Source organism: Fundulus heteroclitus, chromosome 1 (assembly GCF_011125445.2).
Source record: "Fundulus heteroclitus isolate FHET01 chromosome 1, MU-UCD_Fhet_4.1, whole genome shotgun sequence".
Classification (NCBI taxonomy): Eukaryota; Metazoa; Chordata; class Actinopteri; order Cyprinodontiformes; family Fundulidae; genus Fundulus; species Fundulus heteroclitus.
The window spans coordinates 38,513,656-38,526,819 of NC_046361.1; the positions used below are offsets into that span (position 1 = coordinate 38,513,656).

The window sequence follows — 13,164 nt, forward strand, 5'->3', positions numbered from 1 at the left end:
TAGCACTTATTTTGCATGTATAAAATATAATAAATTGCACGTATTTGAGAGGTTAATCATTTTATGCCTTTAGAAATTGAATCGTGCTGGTGAAGATTCTCAGTCATCCAGGTCATGGTCATGAATGACCATGACCGTATTTTTACCTTTTTTGGAATAGAAATTGAATCCAGAAAATTTCTAGGAATGTGAAGATTTTTTTCTGAAGTTGAAAGCACTTAAGCTTACTTCTTCTGTTTAGGTTTAGATGCTGCAAGGCTACTTCTATCTTACTGAAAAATAATCTCTACAGTGTGACTACTTGCATTTAACATCTTACATACGAAGGATCAGTTCTGTTCCCATTTGTCTCTTTGTGTTTGCACTAAAACGGGCTTACAGATGTTTTGGTTTGCTTAAATCTCACCCTGGTTATGTTAAGGCCATTGATCTATTTTTTTGTTAGTTTTGATCTTTATAACACTACTTTTTTTGTTGTAGTCTTATAGCTCATTACGACTCGTCAAAATTACACTGTAGGTATCTATAATGGTAATCCCAGACAGTTGAATTTACTGATTAAATGTTAAAACGACTTGCCCCAATCCTTCATTAGTTCTTTGGTGAAAAGAAATCAGATAAAATAAATAAATAAATGTGATCAGATTGTATTATTTATTTATTTTTTTGTTAAATGGTGTAATGCAGTCTGTAAACTGTTCATGTCTGTCAGAACCTTTTGTAGGCAACCCTGGCTCAGCCACAGGTTGTCTCCTCGTCATGTGTCTGTTCCTGGCCATAAGTTCAACTGTGCTCTACTCCAAATAAAGACAGACCCCCAGCTGTCTGAACACAAGGCAAAGGACTTAAATGCACATCCGACATATAGGTTCTGCTACAGCAGGGATTGGGAAAAAGGGGGAGAGGAGGGAGTGGTTGAAAAAACCTCCATCGATCAGAGAAAGGGAGGGAGAGAGAGGCAGAACATGCAGCTCCACTCTGCGTGTTCAGCCCTCCGGACTCTCCTCCTCCTCCTCCTCCTCCTCCTCCTCCTCCTCCTGCGTCTTTCTGCCAGCTGATGCTTACTGGAGGTGAAGCTGCTCTCCTGGTTTCATCCCGGGAAATTCTGCTCGGATCCGCCGCTGATTTGTCTTGCCTTTTGTTTTTGTTTTTTTAGAGGGGGGTTCTAAGCCTTTTAACTTGCCACTTGTGATGACAGCGCAGGTGACCGGTTAGTTAAAAGCAGACAACCCCCAGAGTGAGGCAGAGCGGTCAGACACAGAAGAGTGGCCGGTGACAGGGGGAGGAAGCTGCAACTTCTCGGGATTGTGTCGGCTGCGCGGAGCCCAGTCAGGTCCTATCAGCACCGGTAAGGGCGGATTGTGCGCAGCCTGCTGCAACAAAGCTCTTTGATTCCAGCTCTCTCTCCCTCTCCCTCATAACGTCTGTGTCCCCGGACCACTGCAGCGCGCGCTGCTTGACAACACGCGCCCCTGACCGCGCGTGCTCCTCTCGCTGTGTTTACGTCGCGTGCTACTCCAGGTGAAAGCTTTCCACGTAACAGAGAGCCACAGCTCGTGACACGCCAGGGAAGTGTTGCATCCGCGCACCCGTGGAGCAAACTGCGCTTGTTTCCAGAGAGCGTGGTGCGTTTAAGGGCTCGTGTAATTGTCCTGGTGTTGTGTTTGAGTGCCCTGTTGCAAGGCAGAAAAAGCTGGAAGTTTGAAAAGTGTGTTTAGTGTGAAGACCTGCCGCGACTGACGCGCATCTTCGGCTTTTTGATATATATATATATATATATATATATATATATATATATATATATATATATATATATATATATATATATATATATATATATATCATACACACACAGAGTGTGTGTATGAGAAAAATAAAGTGAAACAGACTTGCCCTGTTAAACAATTTGTGTTAAAAAGAGAGACAGCACTTACCATTTATTCTTCTGAAACATCCGTCAGTAAATATAAATATTTGTTTAATAAATTTAATGTTGTAATCAGTTGTAACAAATGTTAATTAATCATTATTGACCTGCTAAACCTTTATAACATAGCAGGGCACACATTTGGTTGATATTAGAAAGTATCTAGAGCCATTTATATTAAAAACATCATTTAAATCGCTGAATAAAAAAATAATATCTTGAAACATTCTGTGTTAAAGCAATGGAATTCTAGGTAATCAAGTAAATTATAGCACTGATAATTATTTTCACATTTCGTAACTGTTTTTAAAATTGACATGAAATGTCTCAGCCAACCCCAGCTGGGACTGTTAACCATAAAAAAGGAGAAAAAGTCAGGTATGAAATTACAAGAAGTTTACAGTGTATGCAATGGTAATGGATCAAAATAGCCAACACTCTAAGATACTGTCACTTTAAATCTGAGAATAACAGAAAACACAATGTAACTGTGTTTCAGTTCCTAATGCACCTAACACTCAGTGATCAGGCCTGCTGTTAGCAATATAAGCTAATATCTTCCTCTACATGGTGTACTTTCAAGCATTGAAAGTACACCATGTAGAGCACATGTTCACTAAAAAAGGTTGTATAATGTTAAACACTTAATGATATACTTTGATATGCCAAGAAACTGCTGTATAATTAATTTCTTTGTCAGACTTGATGTAAAAACTTCCAACTTTTCAGTATGCAATACTAACTTTAAAGCTACCTTTCTGTATATTTGTTCATTTCAAAATGAAAACTTGAAAATTTTAATTATTTCATTCATATTTGAATTGCATCCTTCACATTTTAGTTAGCAGAGTATGTACATTTTTCTTATTTTCTTTGCTTTCTTTTATTTTTGGAAAATATCTTTATGTCACATACCTACAATGCATCACAGGGCATCCCTGTTGTAATAGAAAATAATATCCATCTTAAAAAAGCTTCAAAAACTCTTTTGAAGCTTTTTTGAGTTACACTGTAAACACAGAGTAGTGCAGTATATTTACCTAAAGCGTACCTGGCTAGTGTTGCCTACAGTTTGACAACTACAGGTGTTGTAAGGGTCCTTTCAAAATAAGCTTGCTGAGTATTTTTGCTACTGTTTCACTGTCTGATTATATTTTTTTCATCTTTAAGCATTCTGTGTCTCTTTGCGGTGGCAAAATATTTTGGATTTGGGGAAAACTCAAGTACTCACTGACTCACCGTTGATGTCCTTTCATTTTTCACGCACTGGTGATGACATTAGCAACATCTGCACTTTACAGCTTTAAGGGCTTCTAGGGGGTTCTGGGGGCCGGGAGCTTCTGAAGGGGCTGCACACCTTTTTGGAGTTTGTTTTTTAATCTTTATGCCACTGGTACGAGGGTCAGGGTGGCAGCAGTAGCAACAGATGTGGATAAATCCTCTGCTGAAGATCTTTTCTATAAAACCTTAGGCTTGCAAGTTTCTTAGGCTAATGATCATTACCGTTTTTATTAAATATTTTTATTGTGCTAGCAACCATTTTTTAATGCCGAAATATGCTAAATGTTTTCCTAAACCCCTATAATCTGGGCAATCTATCTTTGAGTCATGCTATTACACCGATTTACAATGCAGTGGCTTCACAATTGACTGCCATCATGCAAAGGAAACACTTTCAGTGATGTAAAAGCTAAAAAAAATACCTTTTATAAAGGGGTTGAATAACAGCAATCAGTTCTTATTCCAGCTCCGTGTCTGCTGTTCGGCTAAACTGAAGAGAAACTGCCTTCGATAGGTTTTATTATTGAAGACTGCAGATTTGATTTCTCTTGGCTTCTCGTTGGCATTTTAGGATTTATGAATTTGATTGTGTTGCCTTACATTTGTCAGGGACAGGATGGTATGCAGCTGCATTGGAGTCTGAGTCTAAATGGATTAGACTGAGTAGCAACTGGATTGTTCTGGAAGGAATTCAACTGGACTAATTGGATTGGATGTAACTGGATTTGAATTTGACCTGTGTGTTTTCCTTTGTAAAGTGCCTTGAGAGGACTCTTGTTGTTAATTGGTTTTATTCTAAATAAACTCAGCCACAGTGAATTGTCTTTTCGGACCGATAAGTCAGTGGAGAAGTAGAACCAGCCTGCATTGTAGTTGCTAGCTGAGGGTTGATGCAACAAACCGCTGCCTCTGTGAAAGCTCCAGCATCGCCCTCAGATGCACAACAAAACACTGCACAACATATTCACTGCATTACAGACATGAAACAGAAACTGGGATTGTCTTTATTATTTACCCATAGGCATTAAAAAAGCTGTAAACATGTTGGCAGGTGGAAAATAAGCAGAGACTGCGACTTCCTCGAGTTTACCTGAACTGTTTGGGCTTATTAATAACTGTTTGTATTACATGCTTCCTCTGAGGAAGGCAGTGAGCTGAGTCAATGTTTTGTGGCATGTACCTGCAGACTCATTTTGTTGATAACATTTGTGTATATTTGTTTAGCAATAATTAATGCTCGCCTGTTAGCCCGGTCTTCTTCCAGAGTTTCCCCGTTACATCTGCTGTGGCTTCTTAACATCTCCTTGACTGTGAGTTTTATTGCAGGGGCTCAAATATTTTGTTGCAGGATTTTCAGAGATTGCTTTTGATCTTTAAAAAGTGCTTTCTTGAATACTTGGATGGTTAATTGCTGACCAAATATCTCACGAACCCCGATCATACAAACAAAAAAAAATGTTTTTCAAAGGCACAATAGAAAAATGATGCTGAAATTGTTTTGGTCTTGTTCTGTAAGCACAAATTTTCTTACACAATAGTTTACTCAGCGGGAGTCTTACACATTACACTGGAACGTCAGTAGTCTGTTGTAGCAGTCGATTTGTCATAATCTAACTACAATTACATATTTAGTCACTAAGATCTGGACCAGTTTTACAGTAAACTCAAAATGAACACGTGTTTTTTTTTCAACTAAGGCAAGTCCTTTTGACTGCTCCCTTATTCAGGGAGTCATTACAGCTAGCACATAAGCTTGGCAGAGTTTTTAAGTCAGATGATTTCTTGATGTAACTGGGTTTTGAATCCATGTCTTCCATATCAAAGACACGGACTTAGCCTGCCACACCACAAAGGGACAGAATAACAGCAAGCAAGCATTTTGGGAAATGTCTCCACCAGCTTAGCACATCTACAGGTGGACATTTTTTGTCAATTCAGTGAGACTTGAGGTAGGTTGTCTGTGAGAATCAATTTCCAAGCCTTGAGCCACAGAATCTGATCTTGATTTAGGTCTGGACTTTGACCGGCCAATTCTAACACATAAAAATGCTTTGATCCAGACCATTCAAATGTATCTCTGGCTGTATATTTGTGTTCATTTTCCAGCTGGCAGGTGAACCATCAACCCAGTCTTAACTCTTTTGTAGCTTCTGGAACAGATACGCAAAGTTCCAGCCAATACAAACCTGCACGCCTTACAAGATATTTGAATATACACGTCTTTCATTGTTGGCCCACCAGTATTACTGCATATTTCACAATGCACTGTTGCTCGCTGTGTTTGGGAGTCAGCCTCGCTGAGATCCCAAGTGCACAAGCTACTGATGAAGTTAGCACGCTGCACAGCGAGTTCAGATGGAACTTCGCTGACTTTGAAGTGCAAAAAACAAAACAAAAAAAAACACATCTATAGCTGTTAAAATCCAACCGCTTTTTGAGACAAAGCTCCTGCACACATCCAGCGGGAGTTTCTGCACTGTAACTACTGACTGACAGTGCGCTCCATGGGTCTTTCACAGTTTTTCCTCTTCATCTCCGAACACTCTGCATGTTTGGTAGTATGAAGCTGTGTGTGCGACTGTTTTGTGCAAAGAAGGTGAGGAAGACGGCACGCAGAAGCTCTCCTGCCTTTATTAAACTTCAAACTTACCACCAGTTCCCATTCATTGCTTGTCCCCATCATGATGCTGCCATAGGCCTGGCCGATAAACCGAAAATTTACCAACATGGAAATATACAACAATAACCAACGTCATTTTGCCCATGTTGGTATTTTCTGTGTTTAAAAAAAATTAAAAGAAACGTTGTTGCTTTGTTTTGGCTGTGTATAGGTAGGCTAGTGTTATTGTTAATTTATCATTATCGAAGTGAACTGCTTAATATATTGCGATCTTTATTTTAGGGCCATATCGCCCAGCCCTATGCTGCCACCACCATGTTTTGCATTGGGGATGTTAAGTTCTGTGTAATTTTTGTGAGCTTTCCTCCACACACTGAGCTGCTTTGTCAAAAACCTCCATTTTGGTCTCATCTGACCAGAGCACATCCTCCACATGTTGTGTTAAATGCACGCGTAATAGTTGTCCTGTCAACAGATTCTCTTTACTGGGCAGTGGATGGCCGAGGATCTTTCAGAGCTACCTGAGTCTCTGTGCTCCCTCCCTGATTTATGTTCTCCTTTCCTGTACTTATTAGTTCAAGTGAATTGGGATGTCTCGGGATGTTTGCAACTGTGGCGTATTCTTTCAATTTTCATATAACGACTTGAACTATGGTCAGTGACGTGTAAAAAGTATGGGATGTTCTTATATAATCTAACCCTTATTCAAACTCCTGACCTATTTATTGTGTTCTTTCCACTTAACCATACTGTTTTCTTACCATGTTTTCCAACAAACCCAGAGTCCCTAAAGCTATAGGTGCTAACCCTGGTCAGAAACTATTTTTTTTTTTTGCATTGGGTGAAATGGTTCTTCCACCATGACAGTTTTTTTTTATTTATACGTGTGGTAGTGTAGCAATAATAATTGTTGTCTTAATGCCAAAAAGAGCCCAACAGATTTACTCTCACAAGTGGAGCCTTACTGCTTTCGCCATATTGCTCTGCTTGAATAATACATGCAAGAAGCTTTATTGGATTTTATTCTGAGATCTGGGACTATTAAACATTCACTGGACACAAAAACGGGAAGGTACAAGAGAAAAGGAAGAGAAAAAGATGAGATAAAATGCAAAAAGGGAGAAACGGTGACAAAAATAGAGGAGAGGAAGAAGAGAGAACAAGAAAACATCCTCAGAGTCTGCTTCTACACCTGCAAAGAGAGATATAGAAAATAAGCAAAACCAACAGAATATTACAGGTATAAACAACCAATGCCTTGACACCATCACTGAAGAATACACAGTTTTATTTAATATGAGATGTAGAAATTGACAGCCAAAGCTAATGATAGGTGTTTTCTCTATAGAAATGAGTCTGTAAGTAAAAACTGACCAATCTTGTCATTCAGACTGAATGGCAGTGATTGGTCAGAGTTTTGGTCCTGCTCTCGGAAGAAGCAAACTACGTACAAGTTTAAGAGAAGAAGAAGAGGAAAGCCTCAGTAGAAAGAAATAAGACCAGAATAGCTTTGGGAGATTTTTGAGGAGCGGAAGAGCAGGTAAGACAGTCATGCACATGCGCAGTTATTCAAAAAGGGACTTCTGGAACTGTTGACAACTCTACCTTTAACAGAATAGTTGGATTTATACCGAAGTTCCATACAGGTGGAATTCATTGACCAGTTTGATGTCTTCTGATTGCAGTTAGTTGCAGTGTATTTAATTTAGGGGTGTCAGGCTCTGTGAAGGGGTGGGGAAAAACAGCATGCCATTTGGATTTTAACTTTTAATGTTTGCCATTAATCCCCAAAACAGACATGTTTCATGTTTGTTTTGATATTGTTGTAATAGTCTGAGTTACAGTCATCTTTACCCACCGGGAGGTTGCTGAAGGAGTCAATGGGCACTACTTTATAAACTTTTTCACAGTACCCAACATTTAATGCCCACTTTATGATATGTTGACCTCTATTTGAAGTTGAGTTAGTGCAGACATGCCTAACCAGAATGCAAAGATTAGGAAAAGATGTTCTGACACAAATAAGTCCTGAAAAATGTGAAAACGACACTCCCTGGGAGTAATTCCAGGCTTGTCAGCCATAATTACTTTCTTCACTGCTGGTGATAGAAACTCCACATGACATAGGAGAAAAAAAAACTGTTTCATTAAAACAAAACTAATGCAATGTGAAAGTTGGGAGCATTAATGAGTTGCCACATCAAATGTGTTGCATATAGCAAGATGTCATCTTGTTGCATCCTCAAAATAATGGATTTGCTTTTATTTTAGGGTTGTTAAAGGCTAATTTGATTAGTTTTTTCATGTTTGTAGAGTAAAGCTGATGTAACAAACAACTTCAAGGATTAAAAATGCTTGAAGGTGCAAAGTTTTGTCACTTTTTAAATTTATTGTGATTTTTTTCTAAACCACACAGGTTTAAGGTTACTCAAAAAGGCTTATTAAATTTCCCTTAATTCTAAATTACCATTTGGTCTTTCTTCTTATCAGAATCAATAGAGCTCATTTAAATTGGTTGACTTCCTGTCACAGAAAGTTTTTAGGTGAAGTCCATAGATTTTGAAAAGCATCAAGATCAGAGACATTTTTCTTTATGTCAGGCAGATTTATGCCTTCCAAGGCCATTTTTATGTGTTTTTGATTATTGTCCTGTTGAAACACAAAACTATGTCAATGTCTCAACCGCATACTTTTAGATTTTTAGAACAGTAAACAACTTTGTGTGATGCATCTGCATCTCTGGCAGTGAATCCGACCCTAAGCATTATTTTGCTTCCACCAAGCCAAACACTTGAAATTGTGTTTTAGGTTTTAATGTGGCACCTTGACTCCTCCGAGCATGGTTCCTTTATTAAACATGTCAATCTGTGTCTCATCTGACTTGAAATGTTTCCACAATAGGCCTTTGGCTTGGCCTTCATGACAACAGCACATTGGAGTTAAATGTTCTTTAACATTCAAATATTTTTCCTTTCATCTGAGGGCGGGGGGGGGTGGGGGGTTGGGTTTGATGGTTGAAATCTGGAGACAGTGAGTTGTTGTTCTTACGAGACAAACATCCTACATTCAACACAACAAAACCGGTTTGGAAAAGATAAAGCAGACTGACACGAAGCTTCTGGATACGCTCCGGCTTCAATCCTGTTGAAAATGATGGATCTACATTCATAAGTTGTAAAAGGGAAACCAATCAGTTCAAATGAGGCTTATCAAAAGAGTGGTCAAACAACCTGCCCAAATTTTTCCAGAAGGTTATTGATAGCTATAAAAAGCATGTGATTAAAGTGTAACATGTAAAAGGAAATTTGCTTAAATATAGTTAGTTTTTGTTTAAAATAATGTTGAGGTTGTATGTTGTAGTATCGTTCTATCCTGAAAAGAGAACTTTTTAAGTTCAGAATTATTAGTCCAAAAATTAAGAAGATTGTATCAACGACAGCTGTACCTGTTTTTTGTTGCAAACACATGCTTTACGAGCCATACTGAGCATGATTAGGCTGGACTGTATGGCTCTGTTGTGACTATGTCTCGTTAATAAAGGCAAAGTTGGGAAGCAGGACTGTAACACCCAGACATCTTTCACCACGAGCTGAGACATGCATCCATGCTTATAAAAACATGAGTGTCATTAGCACTTCTTTGTCCTCTCACACGTACCTAAAGTCATATACAACAGCCCACCCAGAACGGTGCTGCAGCCTTACATGGAAACACACTAAAGGCTCTCCGTTAGACTCCTTATTCATCACAGCTAAGGCAGCTAAAACACACACACACACACACACACACACACAAAAACAGAATACATGTTGCCTGCGAAAACAAAACCTGCCAGATGAAAAAGAAAAGAAGTTTGGACAACAAGAGATCAGGGAGGAAGGGATAACGATGCATAAATATATGAAGGGAAAGCTGAAGAAAGAGTGGAGGGGTGGAAGGCAGAGAAAAGAGAGAGAGAGACATATTGGAGCGTATATAATGCCTGTATATGGAGCTGAGCAGTAACCCAGGGGAAATACAGCTACACAGTGAAGTTACTTTGCTTTTTTGATGTGATGAATATTCATGATTAGCAGAGAGACGGAGGGCGGAGGGTTCACGGGCATCCTTTTGATGTATTGCTGATGCGGGCTTTATGCCGGGGTGTTGCAGTGTTTCCCACAGAATTAGATTGTACTTGTAGCAGTAGCTGATGTTAGCGGGGTGATGTGCATGTGTGATCAGAAGACGCCTCACACTCACCTGGATTATTGAATTATACTGTCAATAGAGTCTCCACTGTGGGGTCTTTATTTGCCGCAAAGGTAGTTAGGAAGAAATATTTTAACAATATGTTCAGTTCCTCTCAGCAAGTCTCCTGTCTACCAAACAGATACCTGCCCCATTCCTCCTGTTCTTAGAGGGATAGATATAAGACATTTCACCTGCAGTTACTTGACTCTCATAACAAGATGGCTCCACAGATGGCGGCGCCGATGCTTTGCTCTCTCGTTTTTTCTGTGTTTTCATGTGTTTATTCTGCTTTCTGCTACAATTTTGCAATTACTGTCCCTAGTGAGGAACTCCTAAAAATAAGACAGTCCTCTTTAGGCATTTTCTTCGTTTTTTATCTACTCCAACTTCACTGACAGCATCTATGGATATTACCAGAGATGCAGGCGAGGAAAACAGGGCAAGTGTTAGCTTCGACAACGGGGATTCCTTACACCCTTGCCTTCAGTCCACCAGGCTAATGTCAACTCCCTGGCCAACTGAACGGACAAAGTGCTGCTTCTCAACTCTCAAAACTCAGACTTCCTGTAAATCTGCCACCCTCTGTTTCACAAAGCCTGGCTCTGTGAGCACACCCTGGACATCGCTCTTCTGATGCCAGGCTTCTAGCTGTGTCCAGCTGACACTCTCGGGAGGAATCTGCTTTTATATTAATGAAGGTTGGTGTGCTGATGTCAACGCGTTTTGTAAAAAATGTAGTTCTCAACCTCTTCCTTTGTTTTTGTCCAGTACATCCCACCACAAGCCAGCATGTCAGAGTCAGAAATGCTTGTTGCAGGACAGCCATGGAGAAGAAAACACCTAGACTGTCTCTTCTGCGTTCTAGGTGATTTTAACAACGTAAACCTCTCAAATGAGCCTTTAAATACAGACAGCATGTAAAATACCCTGCCAGGGATAACACACTGGATCATTGCTACACAGCCTTAAAGGATACTTTCCGCAGTGTCAGCAGGGCTGCTTTAGGACTTTCTGATCACTGCTTTATCTCATCCCAAGTCGAACAAAAGGCGAAAACCTCTAAGTCTGTGGTTAGGAGCAGTACACGTATACTGAGACAACAAATATGTTACAGGCATGCTTTGAATGCAGAGATTAGAGTGCGTTTGCAACTTCATCCACTGACCTTATTTCTCTTACTGACACTGTGACATCTGCATATGCTTTTGTGTGGACAATAGTGCAGACCAGGACCTTTTGCATATATAACCACTGCTGTAAGCCTCTTTCTTGTTTCAGAGATCAAGGCAGCTAAAAGAAGCTACAGCGAGAAGCTGAAAATATATATTTTTAAACTGTTCACCCAGCTAGAGTTTGCAATGCTTTGAGAAACATCATGGCCTACAGGAATTTGTCCTCCCTTCCTGAACAGAAACCAGTCGTTCCCGCCTCCCACCAAATCGTCCACATCAAACTCTGACACAAAAGATAGGATAAGATAGAATAATATAAGAAAATATCGTCCCACAATGGGGAAATTTGGGTGTGACAGTGGCAAAGACACACAAAGTTACACACAATTATTAGCAATGAAGAAGAAGAGGTGAAACAGCTAGTCTAATCTAAGGTTTTTTCTAAAGAAACATCAACAATAGACAATAAAAGAGTAAATACTAGAGCAATTATTGCACACTTATTTGTATTGCATAAAATAAAATTAAATGTTTAAGTTTAACGGTGGAGAAACTCCAGCCTATTTACAGAACACACAATAATATAATATGCAATATGCATGATAGTACAGCAGCATCTTGAAGTAGCTATGGCATGTGCAAGTTACTATAGCATCTGGGAGACATCGTAAACGATTCATGATCGGATCAGAACCCGTGCAACCATTGGCATGATGTAAAAAGCAGAGTCTGACTGCAGCTGGGAGGAACAACCTGCTTCACTCGGATCTTCAACAATTCTCCGAAACTGTGAGGTTCTCTTGTGCTTTAAACGGTCCACTATCGTCCCAGTTTGCATTATCGCACCATTACAGGGCTGAATGACTACAAGCCCGTAGCGTGACATGTCTGGTCATGAGTGACTGGTGTTGAAGCATTGACGGAGATCACAGGCCAGCAGCTGGACCCCTCGCAGATTGGTTACCGAACAAACAGGTTGAAAGAAGGATCCTCATCATCAACCCAGACACTCTCCACCAGGAGCTCACTCAGCTCCCGCAGGCATCCAACTGTCAGCGGATCAGCAGCTTCCTGACTGTCTGCACTACAAAAACTGAACTAAAAATAAGTAAAATGTTCTTAAAGTTAGTGTATTTGTCCTTGATTTGAGCAGGTAAATAAGATGATTTGTCAATGGAATAAGATTGGTGCTCTTAAAATAGGAAAAACTCATCTCCATCATCTTATTTCAAGTGCAGGATGCCTACTTATCTTATTTTAGGGGTCAAAATATTCATTCCATTGGCAGATAATCTTATTTATCTGCTCAAATCAAAGACAAATACACTAAATTTAAGAACATTTTACTTATTTTTAGATCCATTTTTGCAGTGTGGCATCATCAGGCGAGACTGGGAACAAATTCTCCCGCACAAGGATCATCAAAACCAGCACCCTCCATGGTTGTGTTGTCTTCCCACTCCTCTCTGTCTACAAATGACTGTGCCTCAGCACGGCCGTTTGTGAAACTCCGGATGTTTACAGACAGCACCACTGGCATTGGTCTGGTCCAAAATCGCAATGAGTGCATACGAACGGCAGGTGGATCAGCTAGTCCAGTGTTGCAGTCAGAACCAGCTGGAGCTTAAGGACTTCCAGAGAACATCCTTCACACTCCCTCCTTTCACCATCCCCAGCTGCACTGCGTCTGCAGTGGATCTCTTGCGGTTCCCAAGAACCACCCTTTCTCAGGACCTGAGAGGATCCCCATACACAGACACTGTGAATAAAAGACACAGCAGAGACTGTCCTTCCTTTGGCAAGTTCAGCCTTCTAGATGAGCTGCTGTTCTATACTGTCATTATTCAGGCTGTCCTATGTTCATCCATCATTTTTGTGGTTTGGCTCATCTACAAAACAGGACATACCCGGACTGCAATGAGCGATTTGGT

At 40.0% G+C, this 13,164-nt stretch overlaps 1 protein-coding gene across 1 annotated transcript in view; it reads left to right on the forward strand.

The window, feature by feature from the left end:
• The first annotated feature begins 1,020 nt into the window (after positions 1 to 1,020).
• Positions 1,021 to 13,164, forward strand: part of oprl1 (opiate receptor-like 1) — a 154,668-nt gene continuing 142,524 nt past the window's right edge. The window contains exon 1 of the mRNA XM_012880024.3: positions 1,021 to 1,348. The gene's annotated coding sequence lies outside the window, so the exon portion shown is untranslated. The remainder of the gene's footprint in view (positions 1,349 to 13,164) is intronic.